This window comes from Amia ocellicauda, chromosome 12 (genome assembly GCF_036373705.1).
Source record: "Amia ocellicauda isolate fAmiCal2 chromosome 12, fAmiCal2.hap1, whole genome shotgun sequence".
NCBI lineage: Eukaryota > Metazoa > Chordata > Actinopteri > Amiiformes > Amiidae > Amia > Amia ocellicauda.
The window spans coordinates 27591981-27615287 of record NC_089861.1 but is presented as its reverse complement, the minus strand read 5'-3'; the positions used below and the strand labels follow the sequence as shown (position 1 = coordinate 27615287).

At 47.9% G+C, this 23307-nt stretch overlaps 2 long non-coding RNA genes and 3 other non-coding genes across 5 annotated transcripts; all 5 read left to right on the top strand.

Moving 5' to 3' along the window:
- The first annotated feature begins 12959 nt into the window (after positions 1-12959).
- On the top strand, positions 12960-17717 carry LOC136764817 (uncharacterized). The gene is made up of 3 exons (XR_010821244.1): positions 12960-13691; positions 16508-16552; positions 17208-17717. It is a non-coding gene; the product is annotated as an uncharacterized LOC136764817 (long non-coding RNA).
- Positions 13440-13630, top strand: LOC136765238 (U2 spliceosomal RNA). Its single transcript, XR_010821437.1, has one exon. It is a non-coding gene; the product is annotated as a U2 spliceosomal RNA (small nuclear RNA).
- On the top strand, positions 16655-16720 carry LOC136765499 (small nucleolar RNA SNORD29). The gene has a single exon (XR_010821688.1). It is a non-coding gene; the product is annotated as a small nucleolar RNA SNORD29 (small nucleolar RNA).
- A 1618-nt stretch (positions 17718-19335) lies between the features above and the next one.
- On the top strand, positions 19336-21120 carry LOC136764816 (uncharacterized). Its single transcript, XR_010821243.1, has 2 exons — positions 19336-19847; positions 20209-21120. It is a non-coding gene; the product is annotated as an uncharacterized LOC136764816 (long non-coding RNA).
- LOC136765509 (small nucleolar RNA SNORD31) lies at positions 19902-19970 on the top strand. Its single transcript, XR_010821698.1, has one exon. It is a non-coding gene; the product is annotated as a small nucleolar RNA SNORD31 (small nucleolar RNA).
- Positions 21121-23307: the final 2187 nt, after the last annotated feature.

Below are 23307 nucleotides of genomic sequence, written 5' to 3'. Positions count from 1 at the left end.
TGGTCCCGATAAAACTCCTCTGCGACCCCCAACATCTCTGGAGTGGTAGAGGCCACAGATCTGTCCTTTCCGTCAGACCAGTCATTAGTCCCCTGCTACTTAAAATCTTCTTTAAAAAATAAAATACCTTGAGCACTTCTCCCCCTCCTCTACCTCCCCCACCCTACTCCTAAAAATATCCCCCCCAACTATGTGCTTCAAAGAACGTGCTCAACTCCTCTCTCACCTCTCTAATCTTGGCCATAAAATCAAACCCTTCCTCCCGCAACAATACCTATTCAGGCACCTCTGAAGCCCCCTAGCCATCCTCCTCGAAATCGTAAAAGGTCTGCCATTCCCTATATCTGTCCCTATACTGCTCCACTGAAATCTTGTCAAATCTTGGGGCCTGTGGCCAATCCCCCTTGTGCCATACGAAACCGGCCTCCTGTGGTTAATAAACTTAAAACAGTCCACGAGTTTAAAATCCTTACAAAATTCTGCCTAGCAGAAACCACTGCATGATTGGCGTGGTTTCTCTCCAGAAAGCCCTGGCAGTGGCGCACTCCCAGAGCAGATGGAGGATGGATTCGTCTGCCCCACAGCCCTGAAAAGGACATCTAGGGGTCTTGCACAGCTTCCAGGAGTGCATCACGGCTCTGACCGGCAGGATCCCATGGACAAAAAGAGACAATTTCCTGTGGTCAGTTAAAATGTCCACAGTGCATGACTCCATATCACCTTTTTTTAATAAAATTCTTTAGGATCAAATAAAAACAAGGCAAATAAAAGACACAGGGACAGACAACGGGACAGGGATGAGTTTCAAGTGTCGAAGATAAGACCCCAGAAAGTACCGTGCGAAAAAGGAGGCTTTGGATACCGACGAGACACACAAGGACAGGTGCACAGACACATACTTTATCATTAAAAACCGGTAAATATCTGGTAGGCCTTTCCCCCCTTTAAAAACTCCTCGACACACAACCTCCCTCCGCAATCTCTCCCACTTAGACCCCCATAGAAAATAAAAGACCAAACGGTTTAAAACTGTTAAAACAGACCTGGGAGGCATAAAAACCATAGAATAGTGCAATAAAATGGGTAAAGTAATGGCTTTTACAATTAAAACCTTGCCCTCTATCGTCAGCTTGCGTAATCTCCAAAAGCCCACTTTGGTCTTTACTTTGTTCACCACCCCCTCCCAGGTCCAACCACCCCTGCCCTGTGCATCAAACTGCACCCCGAGGATCTTCATTGCATCAGTCCGGACAGTCCTAGTCAATCCTGCCGTCTCTGTCCTCGTCCACGTCCCAAACAACAAGTCACACTTGTCCTTGAACCTGTCGGTCGCGTCAAGAGTCCTGTGGATAGATAAAAGGTCGGTACATAAAATGTTTATACATCCTGTCCTCCACTCCCCGGAATACCCAACCCACTGATCACTTTGTCCCTTCTCAAACACTGCGCCAGGGGCTCGATGCTGCAGATGAACAGAAGAGATGATAACGGACAGCCTTGACGGACACCGCAGTTGACTTGTACTGCTTTGGACAGAAACCCATTAATGATTATCCTGCTCTCAATATCCCGGTAGAGCAGACCCACCAAGGCTAGGAACCTGTCAGGAAAGCCCATCTTTCTCAGTACAGCAAACATGTACTGGTGCGAGACCCAATCATAAGCTTTCTCAAAGTTTAAATTTAACACTGCTAGACAGATTCCTCTGTCTCTCGCAAAACAGATGGTGTCTCTGACCAGCAACAGGCTGTCTGTGATTCTCTGCCCCGGCACTCCACAGGTTTGATCTGGGTGGATCACGTCCTCTAAAACCGTCCTCATCCTCAGGGTCAGCAGTTTACTAAAAAGTTTAAAATCCTGATTTAAAAGGGTGATCGGTCAACCAATTTTTCAGGTCCGACCGATCACGTTTCTTATATAAAAGCCTGACTATCCCTAATCTAAAACTATCTGGTAACCGGTCTAAAACCTCAAATTCTTTAAAAACGGTCAGGAAGTCCGAAGCTAAAACGTCCCAAAAGGTCTGATAAAACTCCAGCGTAAGGCCGTCCACTCCTGGAGCCTTACCTGTCTTGAAGGTCCGGAGACTGACCGTCAATTCCTTCGTTAAAACTGACACATCCCCTACACTCGACTCTAAAACCCCTAAAATTTCGGTCATGCTGGCTGCTAAAACGTCCTTGGTGCCAAACAGGTCAGTATAAAACTCCTCTGCGACCGCCAACATCTCAGGTGTGGTGGAGGCCGCAGAGCCGTCCCTTCTCGTCAGCCCGGTCATCAGTCCCCCGCTACCTAAAATCTTCTTAAAGAAAAACCGTGAGCACTTCTCCCCCTCTTCTATCTCCCTCACCCTACTCTTAAAAATAATCCCCCAACTAGGTTCATTAAAAACAGTGCTCATCTCCTCTCTGAGCTCTCTAATCTCTGTCATAAAATCAAAACCCCCCTCCCTCAATCGAAAAGACCTATTGAGGCGCCTCTGAAGCCCCCTAACGACCCTTCTGTCTCTTTCCCTCTTCTTTCTCCCTGCCTCTAAAAAGAAAGTCTTGGTCCTACCCTTCACCATCTCCCACCACTGTGCTCTGGTGTCAAAGAAGTCATATAAGGTCTGCCACTCCCTATATCTGTCCCTGTATTTTTCCACTACAACCTTGTCATCCATTAGGGAAGAGTTCAACTTCCATATCCCACGCCCCACCAAAAAATTTGAGGAAAGGTCCAGTGTGCAGGAGAACAGCTGGTGGTCGGAAAAGAAAACCGGAGTCAGAGAAACTGCAGTGCAGGAAAACCCACGAGCGAACATAAAATCAATGCAGAGCTCTACCCACTCGTACCACCGAGGACCCCTTCACCAACACATGCTTGTTCTTAATGAGAACGGCCACTACGTCAGACCGATTCTCATCAGAGCCACTCCACAGGGATGGACCGTGAGGCCACAGCTCCTCCAGCTTGGTATGTCTGGAGCGAAAAGGGATCCCACATTCCTGTAGGAAAATCACGTCTGCTTGAACCCCTGCAAGATCGGTCAAGACTGACTGTGCTCTCACCGGTGACTTCACACTATGCACATTGATAGTCACCACACTCAACGCCATGAGAATGAGAAATAAAAACATTGTAACCAAAAAAAGCCAAGACCTTTGGAGTGGTCTTTCTTCTGTCGTGTTGACGTCTTGGGAGACTCATCTTTGTGGCTGCACCAGGGTCTACAAACGTCCTCTCATTCGGAGATGAGGAGGGGAATACCTTTGAATCATCGGATCCCGAGACCGAGTCCACCTCTAGTGGTGCGGGGATCTTTCCCGGACCAGCGGGTCTTTTCCTATCAATCAAGGGCTCAGAATCTGAATCGGACAAAACGTCCTGTCCTGTCCTCGCTTCATTGCCGTCCCAGACCCACCGGCTTCACCAGAGTCAGCCACCACCGTTCCACTGAGGGCCGGTGGGAGAGATCGATCGAAAGCCTCCCCCTCATCCGAACTGGAAGAGGGAGAGTCGCTATCCGAAATCGAACCAATGAGCTGGCCACCCCCACCGTCCGCTCTACTGGTCGCCACCTCCATCTCCGCACCAACCGGGATACTGGGTGGGAGATTCAAACTAACCAGCTCCTCCCCCTCGTTAGAGGGTTCAGAGCCGGCAGTTGGGCCACCATTTTGTTTGTCGGGTTCTTGGAGTTCGGATTCCACATTGAGCACTGTGGGCTCCTGCTCCACCACCACATCTCTAGCTGCCTCTACTAGTCGACATACCTTCATTTTATTTGTGAAAGACATCGCAAAACAAATGCCCGGTCTCTCCACACAGATTGCACGCCCGTTCGTTAGTGCAGTCAGCATAGCCATGGCCAACCTCCCTGCACTTGCCACACCCCAGCTTCTCGCAGGCATCAGCCAAATGTCCGTGCTCCCCACACTTCCTGCACAGCTTTGGCTCACCCTGGTAAAACACAAGGCCCCTATTCATCCCCAGCAGAATTTGGGAGGGGATCGCCTTCAGTCCACCAAATTCTGCCGGGTCCGGCCTTTGCTGGATCAACACCCTCCACGCACAGTTCCAAATACCATCCACGTCCACCACCTTCTGCGACTTCCCTTTCACCATACAAAACCGTCGCAGCCATACCTCTATCTTCCGACGTCACGCACTCATTAAACATTCGAACAATCACAGTTTTCACAGACGCATCAGACAAACGCTCCAAACTAAACATTCGCAACAGTCCAACATCCTTACAATTCCCCACTCCAAAACTCACTCAAAAGTTGTGCTGAACGAAAACTCACATCAAAACCCTCCCCTCTTGGCAACACCACTAAACAATTAATATCTGTGGGCTTGAATTGCAAGGCTTGCTGCATGACTTTCCTTGAAAAGTCAAGCCTTGACAACTCGCACCCCCCACCCCCATGTTTAACAGAGGAGAAACGCACACAGAAGTACCTACGCATGCCGACCCTAGTGGCCGACATGACGGAAAGTACTCCCAACACAAAACCTTACAACAAGAAAAAACACTACAGAAGAAGTAACAAAGAAGAACCCATGGGCCCCGGAGGGCCTTAACCCACACGAAACACTCCTCACTCCGCCTCCAGCACAGCACCCACAACACCTAACTGTGAGAAAACACAAGAACATGCAAAAGAACCAAAACACTCCACTCCGGATCGCTTTCAAAGACAAATGCAAAAAAGACTATTTTTGCAGCAACGCACGTCAGTCTTGTAACGGTAATCTGTATTCTTGTACTATGTGGACACTTATTAATGGGATCAAAAGAAATACGGTTTTATTGTTTAAAGTATTTTACATTTAACAAATAAAAACAATTCAAATTTTTAATACTTTTTTAAAATACAATTCTTAAGATCAATTAAAATTTTAAAAATCTTTGTGATTTAACGACAATAAAATACTTAATTTCAAATAAACTAGTGCACAAAACAACAAAACAAACGTGATTAAAGCAAAACTGCTACCAATAAAAGTCAAATACATTGAAAATAACTGAAAATGCACTGGACAATATAAAGGAACAATTAAAAAGGTAAAAATAAAAAACAAAAAAGGTCCAATGCATTTAAAATTAAATCCAAAACGGACAATGTATTTGACAAAAAAATATAACAAAACTAAACCAAAAAACCCTTAAACAATTAGTGATTTAAAAACAACTAAATCTTTAAAAACAGTTAAGATTCATTTTAAAAGTCCTTTTAAAAACAATCATCCATAAACTGGTTAAAAGATCTTGGACTCGGGCTCCAGCAGGGGGAACTGACCGTCCCTGGAGGTGGGTCCCATCATGGGATCCTGAGCTCCCCCAGATCTTGTATATGCCAGTTCTTATAGGCTTCCTCCTTGCCCCTCTGATGGACCTCCAGATTGACGTAGTCCCTCACGAGCACCATGCCCCTCCGCGCGATGACAATCGGGTCCAGCTCCTGCTTATTGAATAGACAGATGTTCCGTCCCTCCCACAGGGCCTGCTTCACTGCGCAGACGACACGCCACCAGCACCTCAGGGTGGAAGATGTTAGTCCCCTGGCAGGACCGTACAAGATCTGCTGGGCGGTCGCCGCGCAGGAACGGCAAACCTGTGGTGGAACGGAGAAAACAGGAGCCAGACCCTGTAGGCGGAGGGGCAATCTCTAAAGATGTGAGCCTCCGTCTCCTTCCCCAGGCAACCCTTATAGGGGCAGGTGTCATAAGGAGCTATGCCCCTTCTGTGCATGAACACTTGGGTGGGGAGACGCCGACTCACAGCCATCCAGGAGACATCTTTCTGCGTATTCGTGAGGCAAACGTGCGTAGCGTTAGCCCAGGTAAACCGGCAGGTTTCGGGAGGGAAATCTTCTATCCGGCTGGTCTCCTGGGTAGATCTCATCTGGCTACAGATGGTCTTATAATCCCAGGAGGCCAGCACGACTTTATGGAGGCCTACTTTGAGCACAAAGGCTCGGAGCGCCCTGTAGAACGGCGGGGGATCCCACGAGTGCGGCCTGGTGTTATCCATGGCGCAGAGGCCGAATGGTCTCAGGCTGCTGGCAAAATAAAAGCGGTTCATAAAACTCACTTTCTTGCCAGCAGCCTGGATGTTCTTTACCACATAGGCCAGCCCCTGCGCCTTTATCAGCCGCACAACGTCCGGGACCCCCCTGCCTCCATCCAGGGTACCCTTCACCATCTGTACACTTTTCAGCCTCTCCATTTTGCTCCCCCAGACAAACCGAAATATGATTCGGGTCACTAAATTTGCGATGACCTTGTCTGGGGGGAAGATCATTCCTACGTAGAGGAGTATCGGGAAGAGGATGGCCTTTACGACCAGCACCTTACCAGCCATCGTCAAGGTCCTTGTGCTCCAGCCGTGGATCTTCCTTTGGACCTTCGCTATGGCCTCCTCCCAGCTCCGGGTGCCCGTGTTGGTCCCGTCGATCGTGATCCCCAGAACCTTGATAGACGGCTTCACAGGGAACACGGTCGGCGGGCCCCGGCCGACAGGCCATGCCCTGGAGAGGTAGACCTCGCTCTTGGCCTTGTTGACAGCGGCCCCCGTCGCCCTGCAGAAGCCGTCCAGCAGTTCCTCGACCCTGGCCACGGACGTAGCGTCCGTGCAGACCACGGCCACGTCGTCCGTATAGGCCAGGGCCTTCAGTTGCTCTCCGCCGGAACCCGGGAGATGGAAACCTGTCACCCGGACGTCCCGGCGGATCGCCTGCATGAACGGCTCCAAGCAGAGGACGTACAGCAGGGCCGACAGGGGACAACCCTGCCGGACCCCCGACCTGACCGGAAATGGTTCGGTCAGGTGGCGGTTCACAAGGACCCTGCTGCTTAGGCCGCTGTAGATGATCTTGACCCACTTCCTCAGGCCAAGAGCGAGACCCATCCTCTCCATGACGAGCTGCAGGTATTCGTGGCCCACTCTGTCGAAGGCTTTCTCCTGGTCCAAGCTGATTAGGACCAGGGGAAGCCCTCTCTCGTTCGAGTAGGCCACGACATCCCTGAGCAGCATGGCGTTGTCGGCCGCCGATCTCCCCCGGGCACCACAGACCTGGTCGGGACCCACGACTTGAGGGAGTGGCCGCTGCAGCCGGAGCGTCAGTGCTTTGGCCAGTATCTTGTAGTCGGTGCACAGGAGGCTGACTGGCCGCCAGTTCCTCAGATCTTTTTGGTCTCCCTTCTTGTGAAGAAGGGAGAGGATACTCTTCTTCATCGAAGGGGCCAATCTGCCCTCTCTGTACATTGACCCCAAGACCTGGGCCAGATCTTCTTTAAGCACCTCCCAAAAGATCTTCTAGAACTCAGCAGGGATCCCGTCGGGACCCGGTGTCCTTCCAGAGTTTAGACTCTTTATCACCTGGGAGAGTTCAGTGGTGGTGATCTCTGGATCCTCCTCCTCCTCCTCGTCCCCCTCATTGCGGGACTCCAACAGGGACAGAAAGCGATGGATCAGATTTTGATCCACCACCTTCTGGTCGTACAACTCCCTGTAGAAATCCCGCACCACTGTCTTAACAGCCTCTCTGCCCTCCACCTCTTGCCCCGAGGAGTCGATCATGGAGGACATTGCAGGCCGCCTCTCCTTCGTTTTCTTGAAGAAGAAGCGGCTGCATTTCTCATCGTCCTCCATGATGCGGACCCTGGAAAGGACCTTGATCTTCTCTTGCTCCTCCCGATAGAGGGCGGAGAGACTCAGTTTGACCCGGGCCACCTCCTCAGCTAGGTCGAAGCCTCTGAGCTGTAAAAGACTCAGGCGCTGGAGGCGGGCGTTTAGATGGGAATATCTCGCCCGCCTCTCGCGAGCTTTCCGTTTCCCCAGCTGAATGAAGTAGCCCTTGGTTCTTTTCTTCACCATCTCCCACCACTCTATGGGAGAATCAAAAAGGTCCTTCAGGATCCTCCACTCCTCGAGGCGTCTGCTAAAGGTCTTAATCACACGAGGGTCATCGAGCAGAGAGGTGTTGAGCTTCCAGACCCCAGGCCCCGACTCCCGTGTGCTCGGAATGAGCACCTCTGTCGTCAGGAGCCTGTGGTCTGAAAAGAAGACCGCCTCCGAAGACATGGCGGTCCTCTCCAGTGGCTTACTGAGGAGGACGAGATCTATCCTGGAGAAGGAGGAGCCAGAAGAACTCACCCAGGTGAACAAGGGGACCAGGTCCCGACCTGCGTCGCAGAGTTCAAAGTCCTCCACGAACGCAGCGAGGTCCCTGCTGGATCTATCGTTGCGGGGCTTACTCCGGTCTACATCCCTCAGAGCACAGTTGAAATCACCTGAAATGATAACTGGCAAGGTGCCGATCAGGAGTGGGCGTAGCTGAGGGAGAAAGAGGACTCTCTCTCTCTGGCTGGTGGGGGCATAGACATTGACCAGCCTCAATACAGCCCCCTTGTATTTAAAATCGAGGCTGGCCAGTCTGCCCGCCTCTATAACCTTAAATGTTTTTACTGTTAAGAAGGGGTTTTTCAGGAGTACGGCAATCCCGTCCGCTCGGGACACATTGGACCCCGACCAGAAGGATTCTCTCAGGGTCCAAGTGTCCCGGAGATCTTTATATTCTTTTTGGAACGGGATGCCGCACTCCTGCAAACAAATAATATCTACCATCATTCCAGCCAGAGAGTTTAAAACATCGGTCATCTTTTTCACCTCAGCAATGCTCCTCACATTTATTGAAATAATGGTTAATGCCATAATGGCTGTGAGGGCAATTACCCGCTCCGTAACAATCATGTAAAGAAACCTTTCTCTTCCCCACTCCTCTCTTCTCCCTCACCTAGCTTAGCGCTAGCACCCATCATTTCAATCATTTGCCTCACCGCTTGATCCTCTAGGAAGACTATGGGGGGGGCTCGGCTCCCGCCACCCGGTAAGGCTGGCGAAACTCCACTGGGCTCAGGGCCCGTGGTGCTGGAGGTTCTCCCTGGTTCCTTTGAGGCCGAGGCCCGACGAACAGATGGCAGGGCACAGGCTTTATGTACAACTGGGGAGAAAACTGTGTAGACCCCGCTAGTTGTTCTTTTAACTAATGGTGGGGGAGGGGGTGGTCTCTCCCTTCCCGGCTGTCTGCCGCCGCAGGCCTCCTCCCCCAGCGCCAGTGACCTTACCATCACGTCCCTGATGTCTTTCTGGGAAAGGACACTGGCGCCAACTCTCATCTCCTGAGGACCTGCGGCTCTCCCACTACTGCCGGGAGGGCACACCTGACCCCTCCCCTGGGAGAGTCTCAGTTGTGGGGCAGGAGGAATGTTATTTCTAGGGGGCCTCTCGTCCACCAGGCTGCCCACTCGGGGCAGTGGAGAAGGCCCACTACTCTCCTCTCCGGAGTCAGAGTGGGGCGTGTAGAAATTAGAGGGAGAGGACTCTGCAGCGGGGGAGGAGCCAGCAGGGGGGGGAGAATGGATCCTTTTTTTCATCATACCCCCCCTACCCATGCTCCTCTTCTCTGCCCTCCTTCTCTTCCCCGCTACCACTGTCCACTCCCCCTCTGCCTCCACTTCTGACCCAGAGTCAGAGAGGGAGCCTATGAGGCTCCTGAGGATTGTTTCCTCTCTACCCCCATCTTGGGGTATCACCTTTGGAGGAGCCTCCACTTGATTCTCTCTCCTCCCTATTTGCATAGGAGGAGGGGCAATTCCTGAAGAGATGCCCTCCCCCACCGCACAGGTTGCAGGCCCTCTCCTGCTTGCAGGCCCTGGTCAGATGTTCTCCGCCACAGACCTTGCACTTAACAACAGTGCAGGCTGCGGCTAAATGACCCAGGGCCCCGCAGTTCCTGCATCATTTGGGCATGCCATGGTAGAAGACAAGCCCCCTATTTGCTCCTAATACCACGGTGCTCGGCAGATGGCGTACTCCGCCGATGGCGGCCACTTCCACCTGCAGGCACACCTGCCACCGCCGAGCACCGGTCCAGACCCCATCCTCATCATTAACTCTCCTGCTTTCAGACAGGATCTCGCAGTGTCTCCTCAGCCATACCTATACGTCGTACTCTGCCACTGCTTCATTATAGAACTGAATAGTTACTATTTTTACCTCTCTATCTGTCAGTGCATCGACCACAAAGTCACTCAGGGGCATACTATCTTTTTTTTCTCTATACAAATTCCAAAAACTCTCCAGCACTTGAGGGTTCTTAAAGCTCACCTCAAACACGTCCCTAGGTCCAGGCAGTTTAACCACGCAGTTCAGCTCAGAAGGGGCAAAGCCCAGGCCCCTCTGCAGCACGGACCTGCTGAACTCCAGCCGGGTGAGGGCCGCGGTCTCGGCTCCAGCCTCACGGCTGAAGCGCTCCGCATTATGGCGCCTCACACCGGCGGTTCGCTGGGCCATGCTGCGCTTTCCTACCTGGGAGAAGGGTCCAGAGGCTCTCAATCCGGAGGTCTGGGCAAGTCCACCTGGCTGGGGAGCAGCTTCCACCTCCGGGGCTCTTGCAGGGAGCGGGCCTTGCGGGGAGAAGTCCGGGCCCTGGCTGCAGGAGGCCTCCCTCAGGGACGTTGCCGATCAGCCTGGTCGGTCCCTGGAATCCGAGGCCTCTCCTGGATCCTGGCTGGTGACGTCAGCAGGGAGCAGTCCTGGTCAGGCCGGGCTCCGGGTAGATGGTCGGCCGGGCTTCTGGGTGGGACCCACTCCGTGAGGAGTCCGCCGACTCCTCTGGCTAGGTCCCCTGTCGCTCCCGGTCCGTCCCAATCTCCACTCGCCTCGGCCTCCGGACCGCTCCAAGGACCCAGGACTCTGCAGCTCTGTCAACCGGCACCTCCCCGTCTCGTCTGGTCTGGCCTGATGGATCAGCTCCCTGCAAGGAAAAGAAGACTGTCAAATACAGCTTGATGCCCCCTGCTGGACAAAGGTTTCTCTCACTAGAGGCTCTCAATCCGGAGGTGGTATCAGATATTAAACTGATAATACTGTTTATTAGGTAGTAGTATTTTACATTTACAAATAAAAAGCATTCAAATTTTTAATACTTATGATTAAAAAAAATTCTTAAATAAATTACTAAAATCACTTAAAAAAAAAAATTAAATCTCAAAGTGATTAAATTCAAATTAACTGAACATGTGCATTAAAAGAAAAACAAATGTGCTAAAAGCAAACCTGCTAACCAACAAAAAATGTCAAATACATTGAAAATAACTGAAAATGAATCGGACAAATCAAAAAAATAAAATAAAACAAGAAAAATGACAAACCAAAACAGTCCAATTCATTTAAAATTAAAACCAAGTGGCCAATGCATTTGATAAAGAAATATAACAAAAACAACCCAAAAAACCAATCAAACTAGTGTTTTTAAAAACAACTAAATCTTTAAAAACAATTAAACTCTGGCCTGAAAGACAAGAAATTAATGTATTCATCCAGCCTTGGTTACAACAGTAAATTGGAATTTGTGGTCTTCACACACAAACCTGTACAATTTTCAGATTTTCAGATCAAAATTGACAAACCTGCCACATAAGAAACTGAAATTACATATTGCATTTCCAAAATTGTGAGGAGAAGCCATTTCACTTACAGTAAACAAAAACACTTCCACACATTATGGACAAAAGCTTAATCAGTTTAGGATTGTGGAACTTTCAGATAAATGTGTTTTACCATTAGTATTCCTGTATGGATAGATCTAAATCAATAGATGACATTTCTGTAGTTTTGATGAAAATACCCGTTTATAAAGTGTTCTCTGAAAAGAAAGCAGCACTTCATTTCGTTATGTAATTTGGCCGTGTTGCTAAATGAGCGTTTTTCAATGGCTGTGTTAATGGTTGTGAGAGCATAAACGTTAGATTGGAGAAATGAGTCCAATCATTTGAGAACAACTGTAATGGTCGTTGTGAAGTGCACAGTATGCATGGCTGTAATGTAGTCTCACTGAGGTTTGATTTACAGCAGTGTCCTCCCCTGCCGTTCTGGTCCAGCCCATTTCTGAGCCTTCATTTCTCAGAGCTTTCACACTCTGAAGGGAGTGTCACATATGGCGACAGCTCGTGTATACACACACACACACACATTTATCTATTATACATTGTAAACAAACATGAAAATTGATTTGATTGAAGTTGAATTGTTATGGTTTAATTTAGGTTATTCGCCGAGTTTGATCATGGTTCTGGTATTGCACGATTTGTTCCAATGTGTGTTGTAGTGGGTATGTCGCTGTAGGCCAATGAGAGGCGTGTGTGAGCCGGTGAAAGCGGCACTGGATGTGCATTGCGGCTTGATACTTGACAGGAGGGTTTCTAAAGGGCTTCATTAGAAATCAGTTGTATTTGCTACTTTCATTCCCATGGTTTGCTTGGCTTGCACATCATAGCCGCTCTTGTGATTAAAGGACCGGTGCAGTGCACATCTCTGCACTTCAAAGCATTTTAAATGGGCGCAGTCAGTGTAAGTGATTGAATACAGCAGCCTTATTGGTCTGTGGGGAGGCGCTGCAGACGGCCTGAGGTACAGTTCTTATAACCTATAGGCCAATACCGTATTTTAATTACTTCCAATAGGCTATCAAGATCAAGTATGATAACTTTCAGTTTTAATCAAAGTAGCAAGAATATTAAAAAACTACAATCCTGGTAAACTGCCACAGTAGAAGATAAAGTACGGGTTCAATTATAGGCCAGAGCGAAATGAATGGGATTGTTTTTTCTTCAAAGCGATCTCTGTGTTCTTGGTTAGAAGAGCTAGGTGTGTTCGTGTCTAAAACCCCATTCAGTCGGCAGTATAACGTTGAAATGTAAAGTGATTTGTCTGGCCGTTTAAAATCATACGTACGATGAAATCAAAATTAGTCTACACTTAATGTGTAGTAATTTCAGTAGTTTGTAAACATGTCTGCACGTAATGTTTGCAGTTATGTGCCTGTTGTTCATCCGCTTAAAGCATCAGGGCTCATGTCTGCTTCTCTCCGTGTCCTGCGTGTTGTGCACGGCGGCGCTGCGCCTCTACAGCTCGAAGCGAGCCGGCGCTGCTACCGCTGTGACGCCAGAGTGGTGCTGGGCGTGGTTATGGAAATGTTTGCGGGGCATCATGGGTATTTACTACGTCTTGGCTACAGGCGGAATTTGATCGCACTATTGTCTTCTGACGAGCTGGTGGTTTAAGTACGCTGTATAATACGACTATTTCACATCCGAGTATTTGTCACGATCTTAAAAACATTGCACTTGTTTCAGGTATCCGAGTGGTGCAGACTAGGTTATTATGCAGATTATCGCGCGTTGCATGTTGGGTATAAAAGCATTTGCGAGTGTTCGAAAGGTTCTTGATCGTTCTGATGAAGCGCATGCGATTCCTACAGGCGTCCGTAGTGTCATATGAACTTGATGCGCTTGCGTGTTGAGTTCGTAGGTGTTGTTTACGAGTCCCACCCTGGACCCACTCGCTCTGTCCGGAGACGGGACTCTGTGAGCGCGGAGGGCTCGGTATCGCTTCTCGGCCTTTTGGCTAAGATCAAGTGTAGTATCTGTTCTTATCAGTTTAATATCTGATACGTCCCCTATATGGGGACCATATATTAAATTGATTTTTGGCGCAGGGAGATGGGATAGGGGCTTGCTCCGCCCACTCCACGCATCGGCCTGGTATTGCAGTGTCTCCAGGAACGGTGCACCCCCCGGGGAACGAGCTGGTTTAACGACAGACTGACAGCGGGACAGAGGAGAGGGCTGCCCTCGATGTAATTCAGTTTCATTTTTTGAATGTGTAACGTTTGAACACAGGACAATTTTCATGTTTGTTTACAATGTATAATAGATAAATGTGTGTGTGTGTATACACGAGCTGTCGCCATATGTGACACTCCCTTCAGAGTGTGAAAGCTCTGAGAAATGAAGGCTCAGAAATGGGCTGGACCAGAACGGCAGGGGAGGACACTGCTGTAAATCAAACCTCAGTGAGACTACATTACAGCCATGCATACTGTGCACTTCACAACGACCATTACAGTTGTTCTCAAATGATTGGACTCATTTCTCCAATCTAACGTTTATGCTCTCACAACCATTAACACAGCCATTGAAAAACGCTCATTTAGCAACACGGCCAAATTACATAACGAAATGAAGTGCTGCTTTCTTTTCAGAGAACACTTTATAAACGGGTATTTTCATCAAAACTACAGAAATGTCATCTATTGATTTAGATCTATCCATACAGGAATACTAATGGTAAAACACATTTATCTGAAAGTTCCACAATCCTAAACTGATTAAGCTTTTTTCCATAATGTGTGGAAGTGTTTTTGTTTACTGTAAGTGAAATGGCTTCTCCTCACAATTTTGGAAATGCAATATGTAATTTCAGTCTCTTATGTGGTAGGTTTGTCAATTTTGATCTGAAAATTGTACAGGTTTGTGTGTGAAGACCACAAATTCCAATTTACTGTTGTAACCAAGGCTGGATGAATACATTAATTTCTTGTCTGTCAGACCAGAGTTTAATTGTTTTTAAAGATTTAGTTGTTTTTAAAACACTAATTGTTTAGGGTTTTTTTGGTTTAGTTTTGTTCTAATTTTTTTTGTCAAATACATTGTCCGTTTTGGATTTAATTTTAAATGCATTGGACCTTTTTAATTGTTTTTTTATTTTGTCCAGTGCATTTTCAGTTATTATCAATGTATTTGACTTGTTTATTGAAAGGTAAGTTTTTTTTTGTTCTTGTTAAATCACAAAGATTTTAAAAATGTTAAGTGATTTTAAGAATTGATTTTAAAAAGTTTTTAATCATAAGTATTAAAAATTTGAATTGTTTTTATTTGTAATGTAAAATACTTTTAAACAATAAAACAGTATTTCTTTTGATCCCATTAATAAGTGTCACATAGTACAAGAATGCAGATTACCGTTACAAGACTGACGTGCGTTGCTGCAAAAATATTTTGTGACTGTAGTATTGCAGCCCCCCGCTCATCAGAGACCAACTTGTGCCCCCTTAGTCATTTCTGATCTCTTGCTGTATTGTATGGCCCCAAGATGGCATTGTTGGCCACTACCCCATTCGAGATTGCAGCACAGATGGTAATGTTGCCTCCACGTTGACAAGGGACGTTGACCGTGGCATGCTGACCAATCCATGGTTGAAGACCTGGTCAATTAGTTGCTCTCGACTCATTTGATATCCTTCTTCTGTGCCCTCTTCCTTCCCCACCTACACTAGCTCCTCTCATTCTTGCACCTCGTCTTCCAACTTTCTCCGGGCTCTTCCATTGTTTTGTTCAGGCTCTAGGGATTTCATGGAGGGACTTATTTTATACATCGCAAAGTGTTGATTTGCTGTGTGAACAATTGAGCAAATTGCACTTCCTGTTTTGTGTGCTGTACTAACCAATTTGATGGCAATTGAGCACATGCCATGTGAGTTTGACAAGATGGCAAATTTGAACTGAAAGTTGAACTTCATGTAGAGTTTTGTTTGTGTTTGGGGGGGAAATGCTATGTGCATCTTTTGTAATTTGTGTGAAAACCCAGCATAAAGTTACTGTTAGCTCTGCTTACTATGTCAAGGGATCAGATGGCTGTGTTAATTGTTTTGAGAGCATAGACCTTAGTTTGGAGAAATCTCTTATCAATTGAGAGTGTAACATACACGCACGTACTACAAGAAACACACAGTCCATAATGGACTATTGCAGCTAGCCGAGGATAATGTACTGAGCAGTCTGAAGCTGCTGCTGTTTAATATCTACAGGTTCACTCTTGTTAATCCACCACTCGTTAACCTGCCAAATTCACAATTCTACCAAACCTCCCCAAGAACAAATTCTTTCCCATTAGAAAATTAATCATTATTTAATCCCGTTTGCAAAAGGTCCCTGCAGTGCTGTGCTGACGAACACTGAACTCTCTCTTGCCAAATCTGCTCTTTAAGAAACTCCTTTGCCAGATTCTGAGCAGACGGGCCGGTACCACAGGTGGAGTGTGAAGCGTTGATGATGAATTTAAACCAAAGACAAGCATATGCCTGATCTCTGATGCATACATTTAATCTGAAACGATGGCATCTGACACTCCAGTGCTGGGGGGGGAGTTGTGATTGTAGCTGTATTGGGGCAGATGTCATCCTGGGAATGGTGCTGTGGTAATGGTGTTCAGAGCTAAACTGGACTTGCCTTTTACACGGGCATTCTCCTGGGACGACTGTGCCATGAGGGGTCCTGATGCTGCAGGTGTTGATTCCATGGGAATAGAGCAGGTAGGCTGGTAGACCTTGGTTGGTCGTGTTTTTAAAATTAAATCGGAGGAACCGCCCCATAGAGCCTCTGGGTTGGGGTTTCTGTTTGAAGGATGGGGTGTGTTTCTGCTCCATGTCCAGTTTGAAAGGATGATCTGGGTGTCGGCCCATTACTCTTGTGGATGGCAGATTTGTCTCATTGCAACTGAAGTCCCCAAAGCGCTGATCAGACATGGTTGGGGGCAGAGATGACTGGTTTTGGCTTTTATTTTTAAGGTCTATGGAAGTGCTTGTAACTAATGAAGCCCTGTTGATGTTCTCAGGTCCAGCACTGCCCGGTCTGCTGCTGTAGCTGCCCCGTGCATGAGGTGGGTTTCTTCAGATGCATTCAACACTTAATGGAGGTAGGCTGGTTGGTGCCATCTTGTACAGTTGATGGCAGTATTTCTGGGGGAGGTGGGGGGGTGCACAGTCCAGTGATGAAGCTATCTAGCTCATTGTGAATTGCTGTGAAAAGGCTTGAACTTTTGAGACTAAATACCAGTGAGGGGGTGCTTTAGTCCAACCCCACCCTATACAGCAGCAGGGTAAGGGTACCTCTCCTTCTCTTGCCTAGTGCTCTGGTGGACTGGCATGGTACTGCAGGAGGGCAGCTTTGTGATGGTAAACTCACCAGCTAGTCCCTGAGAGAGTGCATGGGTCTTGTGTGGGGGTGGATTGTATTGTGGTCTGTGGGGCAGGTAATCGTGCTGGAGCCTGAAATTGTTAGTCTCTCTGTAGAGACTGGGCAGTGGGTGGGGGGGCTCTGCACACATGATGATTTTCTATTGGAATCTCGTTCGTCTTAGAACTCGTGCTGAGAGAGAAAATAACTGACAGTGCAGAGCCCAGGGTCATTATGTGTTTATACTGGGATATCTGGTTTGCCACTTGGATAAAATAATCCTGCCAGAGGGGACACGGTGGCCTGGAGAGTTCACTCTGAATTTTAACTTGATATTCTCTTCCCCTCTTCTCGGGTAGGCTGAGCCCAATGCTGACTGTCCTGGAGCTGCTGTGGCCCCAATAGCAGGTACTATCTTAGACGCTTCCTAACCCTCACCTGCAGCATCCTCTGAGGCGGTGGGGGGAGGGTGCTGGGGTGGAGCAGCCCAAGTCTGGGTGGGTCTGTGTGTCCTGGGAGTGAGGATCCTTCTTTTTTTCTTACCGCCCCAGTCTGATCTACTCATGACTGGCACTTTCTGACCATTGGTGATTCTAGACCATCTCAGCCCCCCTGAAAATGTTAAGTGATTATTTTCTGAAATCCATTTAAGCCCCTTGTATTTTGTGATTTCTCCTCCAAAGCGTGAGGGCGTGATTGACTGACAGCAGCGGTGGGTGTAAACAATTGGCAAACTCTCATCATCCACTCAGCAGCGTCGTGGTTGCTGATCGTTTTGTGATTGGTTGAACCACACAGAGGGGAATTGCGTGCAGTGCAGACAGATGGCTTCGGGACTGTGAACGTGAAAGTCGCACAGGTGAGCTGTGATCTAGATGGGTATTCTCTAATGTTCGAGAATACATTTGCATGTGTTATTGTGAATAGAGAGGCTCGGGTGGGAGGGGTGGGGAAATAATAATCTTTTACGATTTAAATAACGTTAATGTAACCTCCGTTCACAAGCTGGGAATGCAATTATCTACAAAGACTTGGTGAGCTCTTCAGTCAAAAAGTATTCACATATCGATTGATGCATAAATAATTATCAGCACCAGAACTTTTGGTGTGTGGTTGTTATTATACACAGATCAGCCATCAAATGCGGTGCGAGGACAGATGAGGAAAGCCTTAAGGTGGAGTTCAGCATGAAATAAAATGCTTAAGGCGCAACAGTCTAGCAAAACTCGCTGCATTGCGATAAATCACGGGGGGAAAGTTTGTATTTGTTTTTAATTGACTACATGCTGCTTGCCAGGTGGCAACAATTCATATTTGCAACTCACCCTGCCTTCAAAATACTCGCCAGGGGCGATCAGGTGACCTTAATTTCCAGTCCTGTTCCTCGTTCCATGTCTAAGGTAGTGAGTAATATAGTTCATATGGCTAAAAAGGACCAAGTGTGAAAACAGTATATTTTGTTAAATCCATTTAATTCCTTATTGAAATTATATGAAATTAGCATACATAAACCATAAATTATAATAGTGCAAAATGCAAAGCATATAATTTTATATTGTTAATGACCAAAATACCATTATTACTTATTATATACATAGCTATTAATTTGTATTAACTGGTGGTCTGTGTTCCCAAAGAACAATCGTGTGAATGGTAAGTGGACTGAGACCACATCACATATGAAGTGGACCAGAAATAGATCCGAGTCCTCTTTCAAGGCTAGGCTCACAAGTAACTATCCAAGTTATTCAGTAGATTGGAATGCATCAAGGGGTGTTGAAACAAGCTAGTATCATTCCAGTTATGATACAACTGTACTTGTATTATAGGGATGCTATCTTTACAACTCGTTGTTGGAGGTGCAAAAATCGTTGCACCCTTTTACAAAGAAACTTTATACCCTTGGTAAGTGTATTGCTCTATTGAGAAAAGGTAGCATCATTCCAGTCATGGGTCCCTGAAGAAACCCTCTTAAATTGATGAAAACGGCAGCACAGGAGTTGTTGCAAATGGAAAAGAAGTCTTTTAATCAGGCCGGCCCGGAAGAACAGAGCGAACACGAGGCGGTCTCGGGTTCAAACGGCTTTTCTTACAGGTATCTTCCGGGTTTGCATTTTTAAACCGTTCTAAACAAAAGGTGCATAATGTCCAATCAGCAGAGGGCAGTGTCTCGGATGTGCATGTGGATTGGCTCAGCCCTTGCTTCCTTACTTCCTCTTCCTCCTTTGGAGGGTGGAGTTACCAAGCATCGGGGCCAAGCATCATCATGTCACCGCTTCCTCCGCATACCATACTGGGATATGCAAAGGACTGTGAGAGAGTGGTTCAATGCGTTTTGCACGTGGAACCAGAAAAGTGGGTGTGCAGGGGGAGAGAGAGAGAGAGAGAGAGAACTATACAACATTTAAATATTCCATTCAAATAAATGTGTGTGTGACATATATTCCACTTGAATATTTATGCAGAGCTGATATGTCATTTATTGTATTTAAATTTGACCTCAGGTCTTTCAGTCCCCTTCACATTTAAAATATTTATTTTCTAGTAAATGGTCTGTTTGCTTGGGATTGTTTGTACAAGGCGAGGGAGGAGGAGGAGGGAGTGGCCACTGGTGAAGTGGGAGAGAGAGAGGGGGATGGAGAGGCCACAGATGGGGAGAGCGAGAGCAAGCACCAGGTGAGAAAGTTAGCAGGTAATCCAGACAAGTGATATGAAAAAATTGTGGTGTTTTTGTGTTGGGGAATGTTACATCTCACATTCTCATTGGGGGCTGAGCCCTGCTGAGGGTCAAATCCTAGAATTGCCCCCCTCTCTGACCCTCTGCCTCACAGACCCTGTGGGTGTGGGGGGTGGTAGGAGGTGGGCTGTTTCTGGGGGACTGATCAGAGACCTGCTATTCTGTTCTGTTCCCTTTGCCCTGGCAGGACCCTGCAGCTGCTCTCACCTGGACCCTCTGGCTGAGCTGGTGAGGATGTGGCTGAAACTGTTCGTTTGGAGTGGTTAGTCCTGGTCTTACTCTGGCTTATTTTGTATAAATGCTCTTCCAAATAGTCTTGTGGAGGGATGATCCTGTTTTACCGCCCCAGTCTGATGTCCATGACTGTTAGGTACTCTGACCACAGTCTCTCTGTGTTAATGTTTCTCCCCCACTGTCTTCCCGAAGTCAGTGATCAGTCTGGTGACTGACTGGTACTACTCTAACCCCACAGACGCCAAGCCGCTCCAGTGTTGCCAAAGCTTACATTTTTCTTTTTACAGATGCCACCCCAGGAAGGGGACAGAACATTGTAATTTTAAGTAAAACCAAAATGTCCAAATCCACTTTAGACATGGTTGTGATGACTTCCTCCTTCGCCGCAGGTCTGTCATCGCTGCCAGTTGACGCTTGGGCCCCGGGGAATGCGTCCTCTTCAGCCCACAGCTCAACTCACAGATGAGGTCCTGACTTCTGCTGCTCCGGTTTGCTTGTTACAGCCCACTCTCGTCTCGGTCCCCGTGATGAAACCCGCACAAGTCTTAAGCCCAGGACACACCAGCGCGCTTAGCTTCACCTCCCTATGTGCCCGTAACACAAAATACCACTGTAGTTGCCTCTGAATCCCTCTAATGACCCTCCTTTCTCAGTCCCTCTTCCTTCTCCCTGTCTCTAAAACGAAAGCCGACGCCGATGAGCCTTGAGACCCTGCCCGGCCAGCCGGATAACTGCTGTGACCTCTGCGTGTGTTCCTGTCCATTCCTCCGGACGTCTCTTTGCACATACGCACTCGTGGAGGATGTGGCCATCTCGATCACCAACTGTGTTGGGAAAGTCTTTGATTTGTGAATCGGTACATTCCTTGCGGTCCACAGAGCCTCCCTGAGGCAGTTGAGGACAATCCAGAGCCACGCATAGTCTTGACTCGGGTAGCGGAAGTGGCTCGCCCCGTACAGCACCAGTCGTGCGTCCAGCACTCCACCTAGCAGGAACAGCTGCGTGATTGGTGCTGTCCAGTAAGCCCTGGCAGCAGCGCACTCCCAGAGCAGATGGATTTGGATGCTTTACAGCCCTGAAAAGGGCATCTATGGGTCTTGTACAAATTCCGGGAGTGCATTACGGTTCTGACCGGCAGGATCCCATGGGCCACGAATTAGCTGAGGTCTGTTCAGCAGGGCAGGATGGGTCGCGTTTCTCCACACCGCCCGGGTATCTCCTACCGTAAGCCCTCTTATTGGACACAATTGCACTCTCCCCTGCACAAAAATAAAACCTTTCCTATGGTCAGTTAAAATGTCCACAGTGCAGGACTCCATCTCTTGTTCCTTTTAAAAAAAAAAGCTTTACAATCAGATAAAAGCATAGAAGGTCAAAGGACAACGGGACAGAGACGAGCTTCAAGTGCTGAAGATTAAACCCTGGAATGTACCGTGCCAAAAAAAAAAAAACTCTTTTGACACCGAAGAGATGCACAAGCACAGGTGCACAGACGCATACTTTATCATTTAAAAACATGTACAAATCTGGTAGGCACTTCCTCCCCCCTGTTAAAAAACCCTCTACACACCAACTCCTTTTGTAATCTCTCCCACTTTGACCCCCACAGAAAATGAAAGACCTGACAGTTTAAAGCAATTAAAACCGACCTGGGAGGCAGACAAACTGGGGAAATGTGTAATAAAATGGGTAAAATCATGGCTTTAACAAACCTTCCCCTCCATTGTCAATCATCGTAATCCCCCAAAAATCCACCTTTCTCTTCACCTTGTTCACCACCACCCCCTCCCAGGTCTGAGCACCCCTCCCCTGTGCATCAAACTGAACCCCCGAGGATTGTCATCGCGTCAGTCTGGACGGTCATAGTCAACCCTGCGGTCTCTGTGCTTGTCCACATCCCAAACAACATCAGGTCAGGCTTGTCCTTGTTCAGCTTGGCCCCCGAGGCCAGGCTGGACCTGACGGTTGCTTGATAAAAGGTCAGTACATAAAACATTCACGTCGTCCATATGTAAAACACATTTCACATCCTGTCCTCCACTCCCCGGAATACCCAACCCACTGATCACTGTGTCCCTTCTCAAACTCTGTGGCAGGGGCTCGATGCTGCCGATAAACGGGAGAGAGGATAACGGGCAGCCTTGACGGACACCGCAGTTGACTGGCACTGCTTTGGACAGAAACCCGTTAATGATTTATCCTGCTGTCAATATCCCGGTAGAGCATTCCCACCCAGGCTAGGAACCTGTTAGGAAAGCCCATCTTTCGCAGTACAGCTAACATGTACTGGTGCGAGACCCGATCGTAAGCCTTTTCAAAATCTAAATTTAACACTAATTCCTCTGTCTCTCGCAAAACAGATGGCATCTCTGACCAGCAACGGGCTGTCAGTGATCCTCCGCCCCGGCACTCCACAGGTTTGATCCGGTTGCATCACATCCTCTAAAACTGTCCTCATCCTCCGGGTTAATAGTTTGGTAAAAAGTTGTATACAAAAGCTTGACAATGACTATCTGGCAACCTGTCAAAAACCTCAAATTCCTTAAGTCAGCAAGTCCGAAGCTAAAACATCCCATCGGAAGGCTGTCTACTCCTGGAGCCTTGCCAGTGTTGAAGGTGCGGAGGCTGTCAGTCAGTTAGTCCAAGGTCAAATCAGCAGTTAAAAAATGACGCGTCCCCTACACTCGATTCTAAAAACCCTAAAACTTCAGTCATGCTGGCTACTAAAACGTCCTTGGTCCCGATAAAACTCCTCTGCGACCCCCAACATCTCTGGAGTGGTAGAGGCCACAGATCTGTCCTTTCCGTCAGACCAGTCATTAGTCCCCTGCTACTTAAAATCTTCTTTAAAAAATAAAATACCTTGAGCACTTCTCCCCCTCCTCTACCTCCCCCACCCTACTCCTAAAAATATCCCCCCCAACTATGTGCTTCAAAGAACGTGCTCAACTCCTCTCTCACCTCTCTAATCTTGGCCATAAAATCAAACCCTTCCTCCCGCAACAATACCTATTCAGGCGCCTCTGAAGCCCCCTAGCCATCCTCCTCGAAATCGTAAAAGGTCTGCCATTCCCTATATCTGTCCCTATACTGCTCCACTGAAATCTTGTCAAATCTTGGGGCCTGTGACCAATCCCCCTTGTGCCATACGAAACCGACCTCCTGTGGTTAATAAACTTAAAACAGTCCACGAGTTTAAAATCCTTACAAAATTCTGCCTAGCAGAAACCACTGCATGATTGGCGTGGTTTCTCTCCAGAAAGCCCTGGCAGTGGCGCACTCCCAGAGCAGATGGAGGATGGATTCGTCTGCCCCACAGCCCTGAAAAGGACATCTAGGGGTCTTGCACAGCTTCCAGGAGTGCATCACGGCTCTGACCGGCAGGATCCCATGGACAAAAAGAGACAATTTCCTGTGGTCAGTTAAAATGTCCACAGTGCATGACTCCATATCACCTTTTTTAATAAAATTCTTTAGGATCAAATAAA